The sequence below is a fragment of the Toxorhynchites rutilus genome, chromosome 3 (genome assembly GCF_029784135.1).
Source record: "Toxorhynchites rutilus septentrionalis strain SRP chromosome 3, ASM2978413v1, whole genome shotgun sequence".
NCBI lineage: Eukaryota > Metazoa > Arthropoda > Insecta > Diptera > Culicidae > Toxorhynchites > Toxorhynchites rutilus.
In genome coordinates this window covers 178067827-178083014 of record NC_073746.1, presented here as the reverse complement: position 1 = coordinate 178083014, position 15188 = coordinate 178067827, and positions in this window count along the sequence as shown.

Here is a 15188-nt window from a genome sequence, read left to right as displayed (position 1 = left end):
GTATACATACTTGCTAAATAAACACTATAGTGCTTATGTATTTTATGCAAAGCCTGCATTTTTTTGGAAAAATACATCAAATAGGAGAGTTTAGATCATGCGTAATATTAATGCTATTTAGAATTAAAAATCCTTTGAGAGACCATTAAAAACTAATATTCCATTGATGTAAACGGGGACAAGATTACTTGGGTTTTATGTTCATATCAATCAAAGTCAATGGAACTCATTGACACTAAGGTCTTCTGAAATTTAAAATGATATGGAGGGCCTATAACATTTGATGATTATATAAAATCAAAGCCAGCATAGCACACGGGCTCTGTGGACCTATTTGGGTAAGACTATGAACATTGCTAGTTGAAATTGTAGTTCAATTAGTCTCAACTAGGAGGACCTAGAAATTTAGAAGTGTAAACAAGAAAACAATAATACTGGGTTGAGTGTAAAATAAAAGAAAGACCAATCCAAGGTAAACGCAAATTGGATCGAACGAACGATAAATGTAAAAAAAAAACTAAGTTGGGCCATGGATAGGAAGGGTGAGTGAGGGATATTGTTTATACATTTTGAATTGATTTTACATAAAATGGGTAAGACTGAAGCACACATATAAAAAACTGGATAAAACTGGATAATATTTGAAAAAACTGGAAGATTTTAGGGTTTAACTGTTTGACTGGATCGAGTAAAAAAACAGGAAGAATCCAGTTTAAACTGGAACATTGGCAACGCTGCCGATGATTATGTGATATATCGTTGCGATCGTTCCCCTGCCACAAGTCGCTTTCGACGTGGTGGTGGAGTATTGATCGGAGTAAAAAGGCACTTGCATGTTGTGCACGTCGATGATGGCAGTCAGCTAGAGCAAATCATTGTTCGTGTTACTGATGACAACAGTGATCTAACGGGCGTTAAATAAAAAATGAGAATTTTTTCAATCACATATAAAAAAAAATTTTTGACGTAGGACTACGTCTTTCATTTCTATACCGGGGTGTAAAATCAAAGTTTCGAAAACGAAAGGGTTACGCCGGAGACCGAGATTTTGAGTGTTAATAGCTCCTAAACAACTGAACGAAATGGTATGATAAACACTTCATTCGAAAGATAAAATGTCTACGCGTTCTATACTTGTTACTTTCTGATCCAAAAACTTGTTTCAATAGTCTTAAATTTGCTTTCAAAATAGGCTATTGAAATCATCAATCGGTATATAAGCGAGTGCCGCTCGGAAATCCACTCAGTTCTAATTGAACAGCGATTGGAGCATGTTGTCGCTGTTGTGGTGAAGCTCTTCATTTATCATGAAAGCGCGGATGAACGGTGTCACCAAGAGCCTGTTTGTGCACCTTAGGCCAGAAGGGAATCCATCAGGAGCAGAGTGATGCTACATACGGTTCCCCGGGAAGATCTCGAAGCAGCCGCTACACACACACACGGAATTCTTTCCGTTTGGATCGAGAAAGATCCGGAAAATAATCTGCCAGTTCCTCTAGGAATTTAAAAATACATTCATGTGAAAGAGTTTATTTGAATGTTTTCTATCCATGTAACACTGTGACCAAATCTGTTTCTATCAAGTGCTATTAACAGATGGTTTTCGAGTTAGCATTAACCACTGGTGGGCTTCCAGTATCGAGGAAAATGTGGAAATATCTAATCGTTACTGAAAATAATCTGCCAGTTCCTCTGGGAATTTAAAATTACATTCATATGAAAGAGTTTATTTTAATGTTTTCTATCCATGTAACACTGTGACCAAATACATTAGGCTTTGTGATTTTTCAATCAATCGCAATCAACAGGATAGCTTCTGAAGATTATTCTTCCCCATCAGTAGGATATTTCCGTATCCAATATTGGATGCATAAAACCTTGTGCCTCCAACGTAACGCTCCCGTTTTCGAAGTTCTCCAAATATTCATTCATTCAGAATGAATTCAGATTCAACTTCATACAAATGATCTCTAAATCAACGATAGTCCTACGTCACCCTTGCGGTTATACCATAGATATAACCCACCTCCTGTTTTTTTCATCGATTTCAGTATTTTTTTATTAATAACATAATGTATTTTCTTCAAAAAAATATCAGTGAACGTTTGAGTAAGGGCCGTGGTCTGCTGTTCGACGCAACTTTGTTGCGATGCTCTCACAAGAACGTTGTACGGCACTTACGTCCATTTTCCGGATACAATTCCGGATTCTTGTAGTCAGTTGCTTCGTGTCCTTGGCCCGCCAATTGTTTTTATACACTATGGCACTGAGTGAGCCAAAGAAATCCTCTATTGGGCGGCACTGGGGCATGTTTGTTGGGTTACGAGCTTTCGGCACGAACGGTATCTTTTTCTCCTCAAGATACGCCAGCGTCTTCTTGGCGTAATGGGAAGACGCCTTGTCCGGCCAGAAGACGTACTTCCCATCCGTGTGATGCTCGTTCAGGAACGGCAGCAGGATTTTATCGAGGCACTCTTCTCGATAGATTTGTTGGTTGATTGCCAGACCGCTCGGCTTAAACCAAGGCTTTGAAATGCCCCGGTCGGAAATGGCGATGTACAACATAACCTTTTTTTCAAACTTGTGCTTGAACTTGTATTTCACTTCAGGCGGTGTGGATGACTTGTCGCTGGAGTAGTAATTATCATTTCCTGGAATATGCGTTTTGGACAGCGGAAAATGACTTTCGTCGTCCAGAACGAAAGACGTCCCGCGGTATTTTTTAGTCATCCGCCGACACTGTGATTTAACCGTCTCAATCTGCTCCTCCGTGTACTCCGGCGACCTCGTCTTCTTCCTGCAGACGATTCCTCCCATCTTGAGGGTCCGATGGATCAATACGTGGGAGAAGCCATATTTCCGACCGGCGTCACGCAGGCTGGTTGCGTCCTTGTTGTCAAACAGCTTCTCTAACGATGTCTTCCTCTTCTTCGTCATTATCGTCACCAGACGACCACTTCCGACCTTCCGCTCTACGTTCAGGGAACCCAGGATACGATATACCGTACTGACAGGTACATTTTATTTCCTTAAAATTTGTCACCGTGAACTTTTTTCCTTGCTGGAAATGCGTTTCGTAGAACCGTACAATGCGTTCGCGGAGCACGTGCTGTTTCGACGCCATCTTTGCTTTGACTAAATTCAAACTAGCAAAACCAATCACACCTACTGTTTTTAGGGAGCCCAAAGAGTAATTTTCTTGGAGAAAGAAAATTTTACGCTCTTTATTTGAGTTACTGAAAGGTATTGAAAAAATTCAAATTTTTATTTAACACCCGTTATTAGTGTGTGCAATATATCTGCCTCCTAATATTGAACCGATAGATTATGAACGACACAGTGCCTGTGTTCACGCATTTGCAACCGTATAAGGGACAAAGACAGGATAGTGGTATTCGGCGATTATAATTTGCCACTGCTACACGGGGGCTTCGATGAGGATATTGGAAGTTTCATTCCTGCAAATGCATCATCTGAGCAGGAGATTACACTGGTTGAATCGATTCTTTCAGCCGGGCTACAACAAGTAAACCAACTGATGAATGACAATGGGAGAATATTAGACCTGGTTTTTATTAATGACATAACGCGCTGCGAAATCTTCGAGCCTCCTCATGCCGTTAATGAATGTAGATCGCCACCACAAGTCTTTTACTGTCAAGCTAGCCGTTTACAATCTGACACGTGTGGATATAGATGAGGAGGAACAATATTACGACTTCAGGCAATGTAACTTCGTTGACTTGAACGCCAAAATTTCTGCATGCCGAAAATTTTTGAAAGTATGCTACTGGATCTCATTTACCCATCTGTTCAGCACATTATCGCAAACAACATGGGTTTGTTAAAAAACGGTCTACTTCGACAAACCTCATTAGCTACGTGTCTCTGCTGATTGAAAAAATTGAGAAAAGACAGCAGTTTGACGCCATTTACGTTGACTTTTCGAAAGCTTTCGACCGCGTTCCTCACGCCCTTGCGGTGGAAAAGCTGAAGCGCTACGGGTTTCCACTTTGGTTAACCAATTGGATAAATTCGTATCTGACTGATCGTAGTGCACACGTACGGATTGGCTCGTCTGTTTCATCGCCCTTTTATGTTACCTCTGGCGTGCCGCAAGGCAGTCACTTAGGTCCACTTTTATTCGTACTCTTCATTCACGATATTTGCGCTGTTCTTAAATCGCCTAAGTTGATGTATGCAGATGACCTGAAATTGTTTCGAGTAGTAACATCATTTATGGACTGTTGTGCTCTTCAAATGGATCTAGATGCTCTGCTGGACTGGTGCTTAATAAATGGCATGGAAGTGAACATCAGAAAATGTCACGCGATAACATTTTCGCGGCTTTGCTCACCAATTACTTTTGAATATACGATGGGATCGATCGAAGTGGACAGAGTTGCAGCCGTCAAAGATCTAGGTATCGTGCTTGACAACAAACTAAAATTTACGGAGCATATTGTAACCGTTACCGCTAAGGCTTTTACCGTTCTCGGATTCATTTGACGCCACACTCAGGCATTTACAGATGTTTATTGCCTCAAAGCGTTGCACGTGTTTCTCGTACGCAGTATATTAGAATACGGTGTAACTGTTTGGGCCCCATACCACGCTGTTCACATTGCTCGCCTGGAACGTGTGCAGAAAACTTTCATCCGATATGCTCTTCGTCATCTCCCGTGGCGCAGCGACCAACATCTGACCTCATATGAAGAACGCTACGCACTGATTCATTTACCGACACTGCAACAACGACTTGAGTTTCTCCAGAGACTGCTGGTTTTCGATTTTCTTAGCAACAATCTTGACTGTGCAGAAGTTCTGGGGAAGCTTCGAATCAACGCTCCAGCCAGACAATTTGTTTTCTTCCGGCAAGCAGCGCATCGTACTCTGTATGGAAAAAATAATCCTTTGGATGTTTGTTGCCAACGGTTCAATGAAGTGTATTACTTGTTTGAATTCGATATGTCCAGAAATGCGTTTATTATAAGGATTCAATAATTGAATTTTAGTCTGTCCGACAATTTCTTGGCGAAGACTGGATAAATAAATAAATAAAAAAAAATATATGTACAAGAAAATATGTTTGTTTTGTTTGTATTGCAGAAAATGGGTCGCGGAAAACATTGCTCTGAGGAGCAGCGCAATTTTATCAAAACGTTGATAAATCAAGGCAAAACTTACAGACAAGTACAGCAAACAGTGGGGTGCTCGGCCAAAATGATAAGACAAGTTGGAAACTCGTGGCCGGAAACGTTGCACTTCTGAAAGAATTGATCGAAGAATCATCAAGATGCCACGGACTGATCCAACTTTGTCTTCTAATAAGATCAAAGATGAACTATATTTAACTGTGAGCACTGTTACAGTCTGAAGCCAGACCAAAAAATGTGGTAGAATTATGGTCTGTAATTCGTGATTCGTGGGCTGCAATACCTGATTCTCGCTGCCAAGCACTTGTGGACTCTATGCCGAAACGGCGTGCTGCTGTTATTAAGAATAATGGCTACGCTACAAAGTACTAAGGTGGATAATCATGTTACAGAGCAACTTAGAAATCTTTCATCATTTTAATCATGTTTTCCTGGTGTTGACTGAAGTACTGCTATTTTTTTGAACACTAACTTTTTTGAACAAATGATTATTTTATTGAATAATAAAATGAAATCTTGCCACCAATACCATACACTTCTTCTATTGAAATTCTGTTCAAAATACACTATGAAGAAAATTCGGAGCAAAGCGTTAATTACAAATTATTATCTTATTTCAGATTTTAAATCAGCACTGCCATTATTTTGAACACAACTGTATATATAGGTATGTTTATTCTTCCAGGAAGAGTGGAGGAACACAATTTCGATAAGCAATAATTATTCGATGAAAAGAACAATCCAAATTGGGGTGTTCCAATTTCTAACAAATGTTATCTAACTCTTGTTTTCCTGAAATTTTATCTGGCCAATTGATGGCTTCGAAAAATAATGATTGTTCGTGATTTTTTTTTTGGTTGTTAGGAATAAAATGTAATGTTCGGGCATTTTGGTTATTGTTTAAGGTATATTTGAAGATGTATTATCCATTTTTTGTATCGTCCATATTATATAGATGATAACGACATTTACAAAGGGTTTACAAAATTCTCTGAGTATCAACTAGGAGTCTCAATGTTATGTAACTAATAAACAAACAAACGCACCAACGAAATGTTATGTAACATTGAATTTTCCCAGTTGAAAATGGTCGAATGAGCCACGTCATAATCTTACCACCAGAAATTTAATTGTACTCTGCAGCGTAATATTAGTTCATTCGCTAATGTGTAGCCATAAACGGTTTACGCGTAAATTATGTGTCACACGAAAGTTTGGAAAAACCTTCATGATTGTTGTAATGTTAAGTGCCGTAATAATTTTGTTGGAAGATGCTTCCTTCTTATATTATCTTACATTTATCCGCATGGATTCCGGCCCACAGGGTGGACATAACATAAAGCAGACGAATAATGTTTTTAATTGGATTTATTTTGCTTGACCCATTTGTAACTTTGTAACTTTGTAACTTTGTAACTTTGTATCTTTGTAACTTTGTAACTTTGTATCTTTGTAACTTTGTAACTTTGTAACTTTGTAACTTTGTAACTTTGTAACTTTGTAACTTTGTAACTTTGTAACTTTGTAACTTTGTAACTTTGTAACTTTGTAACTTTGTAACTTTGTAACTTTGTAACTTTGTAACTTTGTAACTTTGTAACTTTGTAACTTTGTAACTTTGTAACTTTGTAACTTTGTAACTTTGTAACTTTGTAACTTTGTAACTTTGTAACTTTGTAACTTTGTAACTTTGTAACTTTGTAACTTTGTAACTTTGTAACTTTGTAACTTTGTAACTTTGTAACTTTGTAACTTTGTAACTTTGTAACTTTGTAACTTTGTAACTTTGTAACTTTGTAACTTTGTAACTTTGTAACTTTGTAACTTTGTAACTTTGTAACTTTGTAACTTTGTAACTTTGTAACTTTGTAACTTTGTAACTTTGTAACTTTGTAACTTTGTAACTTTGTAACTTTGTAACTTTGTAACACCTTTATCTCTGCAGTCATTATAAAACTGCATATTCTTAATCTTGAAAATCCAAGATGACGGCCGCTACAAAATGGCGGATTACATATAGCGTCGGGGAAAAAGAAATGTCGTATTTCTGATCGAAATTTGACGCTTTATTTAACATACTTAAAATTATCCAATTTATGTCAAATATGCACCGTTTCGTAAACTTGTTGCCATTTAGAAGGCAACTTCATTATCCCCCCCTTATAAAACCCCCCTCCTTATTTGCAAAAAAAAACTCAGACAGTCAGTTTTCACTAGCCTCTTTTGTGGCTAACTTAGTATCACCAAGAGCGTTTTGCATGGACCGGAAGAGATGATAATCACTTGGAGCCAGGTCCGAACTATACGGTGGGTGCAATAGGACATCCCATCCGAGCTCCCGTAGCTTTTGGCGGGTCATCAAAGATGTGTGAGGCCAAGTGTTGTCCTGGTGAAAACAACACCATTCCTATTGATCATTTCTGCCCGTTTCTGGTCAATCGCCAGCTTCAAACGGTCAGGCTGCTCACAGTAGAGAACCGAGTCGAGGGTCTGGCCGTAGTTGAGCAGCTCATAGTGGATGATTCCCTTTCAATCCCACCAAACACACAGCAAAACCTTCCTGGCCGTCAATCCGGGCTTGGCGATGGTTTGGGCCGGCTCACCGCGCTTCGACCACGACTTTTTTCGCTTCAGGTTGTCGTACGTGATCCACTGTTCATCACCAGTCACCATCTTCTTCAAAAATGGGTCGAGTTCGTTCCGTTTCAGCAGTGCATCGCAGGCGTTGATTCGGTCTAAAAGATTTTTTTGCGTCAACTCGTGTGGCACCCATACATCCAGCTTTTTTTTGGAATCCAATCTTATGAAAACGGTTCCAAACGGTTTTATGGTCTATACCCAGTTCCTGGCCAATCGAGCGAGTGCTCACATGCCGGTCTACTTGGATGATTTCAACGATTTTATCGGTTTCCACGACGATTGGCCTACCAGTACGGGATGTATCTTCGACAGCCGCTACTCCTAAACGAAATCGATCAAACCAACGCTGTGATGTGCGAATCGTTCCAATATCGGGTCCATAAACTACACGGATTTTTTTTCGGCCGCCTTCGTCACAGTTTTACCTCGCAGGTAGTAAAAACGTAAAATATTTCTTTGCTTGGTGGACTTCATCTTTGACGCGCTATAACTTGAGACTGAAAAGGACAATCACAACACTGTCAAAACGACACTTGTAGCACAGATTGTCGTCTTTAAATCAGGGGTTAGACATCAATTGAATATAGGCTACCCAAAATCAAAATCAATATGGCGTCATTTGTTTACCAACATATCATTTACGAGGATTGAAAACGAAAAATGCGCTGCTTTATTCTAACTGCATGAGCGATTTTTATATTTCGGTTTCACATGGAGGTGTTCACATTTAACATGGAGTTTAAAGTTAGCCACTATTCGACTATATAATCGGACCGAGTTGTAAACAACAGTAATTAATAGAACCAAAATGTCAGTGAACCGCAGCAATATTCGGTACACTGGCAATATGAGGGATTTGACGTTTTAGTCGTACTCCTGCTTTAAATAGCCGTATAATATGACCCGATGCGATAAGTACAAAACAAGATATGTTGAAATGTTGCCTTATATTGACAATATACGACATTTCTTTTTCCCCAACCCAATATTTTGTCAAACCTCCATCAATATGGGTATCAAATGAAAGGGCGTGACTAAGGACCGTATCGTTAATTATGGGTACGCTCAAAACACAGCTTTATTTCAAATATTGCATTTATTTTTCAGTTCTGATATCAAAATATTGTATCTTATGAATGAAAGAAAGGAGTAACAGTAAAAAATAATCAAGATTCTGATTTTCGCGCCAATGATCGCACCTGCTTCTTGATGTCCCTCATTAGGTTCTGGACAACCGTCTCATCGACTTGTTTGCTCACATTTATCCAATCCTTTTTGAACTGCTCAAGGTCATCGGCTGCCTTGTCCTTCTTCCGCAGTCGTCCCTTCATCAAAGCCCAAAATTTTTCAATAGGTCTTATTTGCGGACAATTTGGAGGATTCATCTCCTTTTCCACAAAATCGACATTATTCTCGCGATACCAATCCAAGGTCAAACGTGCATAGTGGCATGATGCCAAATCAGGCCAAAATAGTGTCGGACCAGTGTGCTTTCGGATGAGCGGTAACACACGCTTTTGGAGACATTCTTTCCGGTAAATTTCACCATTCATATTCCCGAGAGTGAAGAAAGGAGATGATTTCATGCCACATTGACAAACAGCTTGCCAAACCAGCACTTTCTTACCGAATTTTTCGCAAAAAATTGACTTCTCCGCGTTCGGGACATCTGTTCCTTGCTTTACAGTGTAAAACTGTGCCCCAGGAAGAGTTTTGTAGTCCAGTTTGACGTAGGTTTCATCATCCATGACGATGCACAGTTCGCGTTTGCTTAAAATCCCATCGTAAAGCTTACGGGCACGGGTTTTCACGGAACTTGCCTGAATTTGGCTGCGTTTGGGACATTTTTGCTTTCTATATGCCTTCAGTGAGTTACGTTCTTTGGCACGTTGAACCATACCGATTGATGTTCCACACTTTTTTGCGCAATCCCGTATCGATAATTCCTTTTTTCTTTCAAATTGCCTGCAAATCTTTTTATCCAAGTTTGGCTTGGATGGCCCAGGTTTTCTGCCGCGACCGGGTAGATCCTTCAATGTATTATACATACCAAATCGCTTGATAGCGTTTTGGACCGCATGGACGCTTACTCCTTCCGCCTTCGCCAATTTTCTCATTGATATTCCTGTTTCGGAGCAGTATCTGGTCACAATGGATTTTCGTTTTTCTTCTGTTAGCCCTCTCATGATTGCACTTTTAGGAAAAAACGATCTTTTAACAATGCTAACTGAACGCTAACTGTGTCAACAACAGGAGAAAAATAAACAGCTGTCAAAACAAGCTATAGTCTTTTTCAGACGGAGACTCTAAGGCGTACCCATAAATAACGATACGGTCCTTAGTAGAACACAGTTATTCATGAAAAATGTAAATCCAAGATGGCAGCAGTCCCCAAATAACCAATTACTTTTCATTATTATTTCGTTAGTTTCATTCAGCCTGACCTGTTTGTATGTATGTTTGAATGTCAGTAGGGTTGTCCGACATTACAAGAAATTCGATCTCGTTCCTGTTGCCTAATTGATCTTAAATTTGGAAAACAGCTTTATCTTTATTTTATAAAAGAACGTATTCCATGATATTGAAAAATTCATTGTGGCCGCCGCTAAAAAATAGCTGGATGGCTTCCACAAAATGGACGACTATGTCCCCTTTGCAATCCCCTACATATGAAATGGTTTGACTAATAGAATACAGAATATCAGGGAAATATTCCAAAAAAATAAGGTAAGGAAAAATTTTTTTAAAAAACATTGTTGATTCGTTTTATTGTACAGAAATATACTAATGATACAGATAACGTACTTAAAACTAGAAAATAAAATAAGTAAGAATTTTTTTTAAGGTAGTCGGTTTCATTGTGATTAAACATAACAATAATACAGATAATGTACTAAAAACTATAAAATAATAAGGCAAGATCCAGCAGTTAGTAGTTATCACACCCCTTCCTTCATGAGTCTAGGGCTTTGATGAGACTAAAATAAAATCGTGAGTCACGTCGGATTTTCATTATCCACTGTTAGTTGTTTCATCATATGCCCCGCGATTTCCTAAAAAACAACTAACACTGAAAAGGGAATATATTTGAATTGAATGCGACATGTAAATGTATGTTTTTATTGTCACGAACAAGATTCATCTTCATGCTTCGATGACGCGGTATTCTCTGGGGACTGGACAATGTTTATTATGCAATGGTTTAGCGAATATATAGGCGGAAGAAGTATTATTGCTCCCATATACATATTCTTAGTAAAAACTCCCGGCCGAAGACATGGAAATGTGTTTCAAGCCTTTGTGCGCTCAGTTTGTTTTTATAATTGCTACCGATGGAAACATTATTGGGTTTTCACAGCTCATATGTTTCTCTTCAGAATCATAATAGACTGGGATGTATGTTCTGTGTAGCAGCAAGTGTTTCCACAGACTATAATTGTGCAACCAATGAGGAACCTTTTTCATGTATTACATGAGTTTTGGCACAACATGAATATTTTCATACCAATTAAAACATTTTCATTGCTTCTTCGAGTATGTTATCAAGTATCTTAGGATTCATTGTTTGTCAGTATGTTTATTATCTGAAGGACAAATGGCTGCGCCTATCACGAACTATGTTTACTAATTGTACGACTTAATATACACTACTTGTCATAACGTTAAAACCACTTTCTGAGCTTCAAAGATGTGTTAGGACTCGATTGAAAAGATGTATATAGTGTAGGATATAGTAACTACCTTCGGTTATACGACTGGTCATTTAAACTTTATTGTTCTGTTCAGGTGCAAAACATTTAAAAAACGGAAATGCCAGTGTTTCATGACTATGAAACGAGATGGAAAACTATCACTGCTTTACAAATAACCAGCAATAAGTGATTGATTCGTAGGTCAGTTCTCAACCAATTCAAACAACCTATTCGGTGTGCTTTCGATCAAGTTAGGGCATGTGGAAATTTGTATCTCGCTTCGCGCAGAGTTTGCTGCTGATGTTTATTTCAAGCTGATATAATGACATGGTACTTTACCCAACGAAATTTCCTTCCGGTGTTCAACAATTCAACAAGTTATCGGTTCCCGGAAACAATTCAACCTCCACCGTGGTACAACCTCATTACAAATTAATGTCTGACCGCGAATTAATGGAGAGGTAACTCTCGATGAACACGATGAAGTTTTCGGATGTTTACGTTTCGAAGGGCAAAAAGATTTCAACCTTGAATTGAATTAAATATTTATCTTTATTCGCCGATTTTGTTTCCAAGGTTGGCGTTAATGTTGTGTGGTGAAGATAGCGACCGAAATATGGAGTGTATTAAAATACTCTTTAACTGCTGCAATAACGGGGAAAATTCGTTGCCATGTAGGGATTGTTCCCTTGATTAAAGTTCAAATTTTTACATGACTTTTGAATGTGTTCCTATATTCACTAGAGGAGGACTCCATTAAATTCAACAGAAATGGAGTGGATTGGATTTTTTTTCTCGGGCCTGAAGGTCACTGAATTCGAGAGAAACCCAATAAAATCTTTTCTCATGCTTCAATTTTCAGAATAAGCAGCGAAGGAAAATCTTTGTAAAGATTTGGCGTAAATTTCAAATGTCAAAAACAGAAAATAGATCCTGATATGGGTAAATTTATGATACGAATCGTTGTGAATAGCGAGCGTGTGTAATTTTTTTCCACTGCTATTTGTCGTCCTTTGAATTGAAAAACGAAACGCATTTGGGACCGCGAAGTGGCTCGAGACAGATGGCGATTCGAGAAGGAAATTGAAAAATAATATTTTATAGTCGCCTCACACATGCGATTTTATTTACCATTCGAAATATTCGAAAATAATAATTTGATTATGTGAACGATGAAACGATGTTGCGAAACAACAAATTGACACATGTGAAGCTATATTAGTAAAGTATAGCACGATTCTGTCACAGTTTACGATAATTGTTCAGAGATACTGCTAAAGTGTGATGAAATTTTGAACACGCATAAGAAAGCGAGATCAGTGTTGTTGTTCAAAAATACGTGATGTAAAACGAAACACATTCAATCCGGAAAATCTAGAACAAATTTCAATAAGCTCAACAGCAAACAACAGCCCCGCGCTCCATAAACGGGGTAACCGTGTGCTGAATATGTTCCCACCGTACGCCAAAAGGGGTAAATCAAGGGCCTCACGTGTGGCAGTTTCCATTAAAATTAACCGTGTTTGCAAACACAACACACCTTCGGGCTTTGAACGAAGTTTTCACCCCCCAGTGCCAAGGTAAAAATTGTGTTTTCCAAAAATTAATTAAACTTCGCTTCCTACTCGCTTCCAAAACCCGAACCCACATATGGTAATCCGGAGGAATTTTTGTGACACCTGGCCGACTAACATATTTACACTTGGAAAACAAACGGACCAAATGGTTAGCGGGATACGGTTGGTTTTGTGTGGAGAGTTTGGTTCACAGTGTCCTTAACTGATAAAAACGTTTTTCGTACCGTCGATGGGGATGACAATAGGTCAACGTAGTGAATATTACTTTCTATTGAGAATTGTGTTTGGAAGTAAGGAAGAGATAATTTAACAACATGTAAGTGTCTTGAATGGTTATTTGAGTTACGAAAATAGTGTCAATCCACCTAGAAGTGCGATGGACATGTTTATACACACCCATTCCATGTCAAACCGATATAGTGGTTCTCAAATTTTTGTGAAAAGTGGTAGTTTTGTTCTTTATCGCAAAACGTTAGACCCGTATTTTTTATCATTAGGGTGATCATTTCCATTTTAGGGTTGCCAAAAAATCATTTTTTTTCCATTTTTTCCAGAAATGCCTTTTTAAATTCATAACTTTTGAACTACTGCACCGGTTCAGATGATCGACATTCCAAATTAAAGCCAATTATCATTAGTCTCTTTTTGCAAAATATGATACTTGCAGAAATTTTGCAACGGGACCAAGGGCGCTATATTTTTTTATATTTTTTCTTGAAAGCTAAGATTTTTTTTAGATAATTATCCAAAGTTCAGAGATGCGTTATTTTGTGTTATTGAGCTATGATTTTTCAAAATTAATTGATGGTCTTTTTTTTCCAAAAATGATTTTTTTAAATTCATAGCTTTTAAACTACCGGGCCGATTCAGATGATCGATATACCAGTTTGAAGCCACATGGAATACCACATATGCATAAAAATTGGATTCTAGTCGCAAAGATTTGTCCAATCGCATAGGAATATTGAACGAAAACTGAAAACATGTTCACTTTGCAAAATCGCTTGTATACCAATTGGTGATTTCAATAGCTTGTTTTCAAAGCAATTTTGGATCAAAAAGTAACAAGTAAATAACGCGTAGACATTTTATCTTTCGAATGAAGTGTTTATAATACCATTTCGTTCAGTTGTTTAGGAGCTATTAACGCTCAAAATCTCGGTCTCCGGCGTAACGCTTTCGTTTTCGAAACTTTTATTTTACACTCCGGTATAGAAATGATAGACGTAGCCCTACGTCAATAGCAGTTTACTTAATTGTTTGAAAATATAAAACAGTAGAACTACCGCATATGTACTATTGGCGATCTAACGCAAAACGTAAACGATCGGTGAGACATCTGAATTTTGTTTTTGAACTAAGAAAATGATGCTAATGTAATCTAAAACTCAAAAATAAATCACGTATATTTTACTTCCGGGCTTTCCAAGATAGTTCACACATGCAGGAACAATGCATTTTTCAACTTGTTTTGATTGTGCTCTCGAATTTTCTTTTTTGATTCAACCATTGTCAATATTTATACAATTTTCACCACTGAAAGAGATAAGAAAATAACATATTATGTATAAAGTTGCGCAGAATTAAATTTCTTCCAAACTCATTGCAATCAAATACTCTTTTATGATTATAACAATGTAATTTATGGGAAGAACTACAAATCTTCCATAAACTCACATTGCAAAATTTAAAACCATCATCACTTTCACCGCAGCGCCGCCTAGGTGTAGATTTGTACGTTAGATCGCCAATAAAAATAATGCAAATCCGATAAACAAATGTGTGGAGAGGTTATATCATAGCAGTGTCGTTCTCGTTCCCGATCCAAGGAGCGAATGCATGGGATAGCTGAAAACATCTCCGATTAGTTTATCTCATTCGAAGTTATTCTGTTCCGGCATCGCGGGACGCAGTACTCCAACATTTTGCTGAAGTAAACAAAAACTGTTCAGTATGAAATCGATAAAAAAATCACATAAAACCTTACTTGCAGTGGAAGAGTGGTACACTTTCGTTTACCGTCGTTTCGACATGCGATTTTGTCAGTTTTTATGATTTTTAGAACTTTTAAAATCGAGAAATATTGAAAAAAAACTTTAGAACTTCAAACAAATTGAGTATTT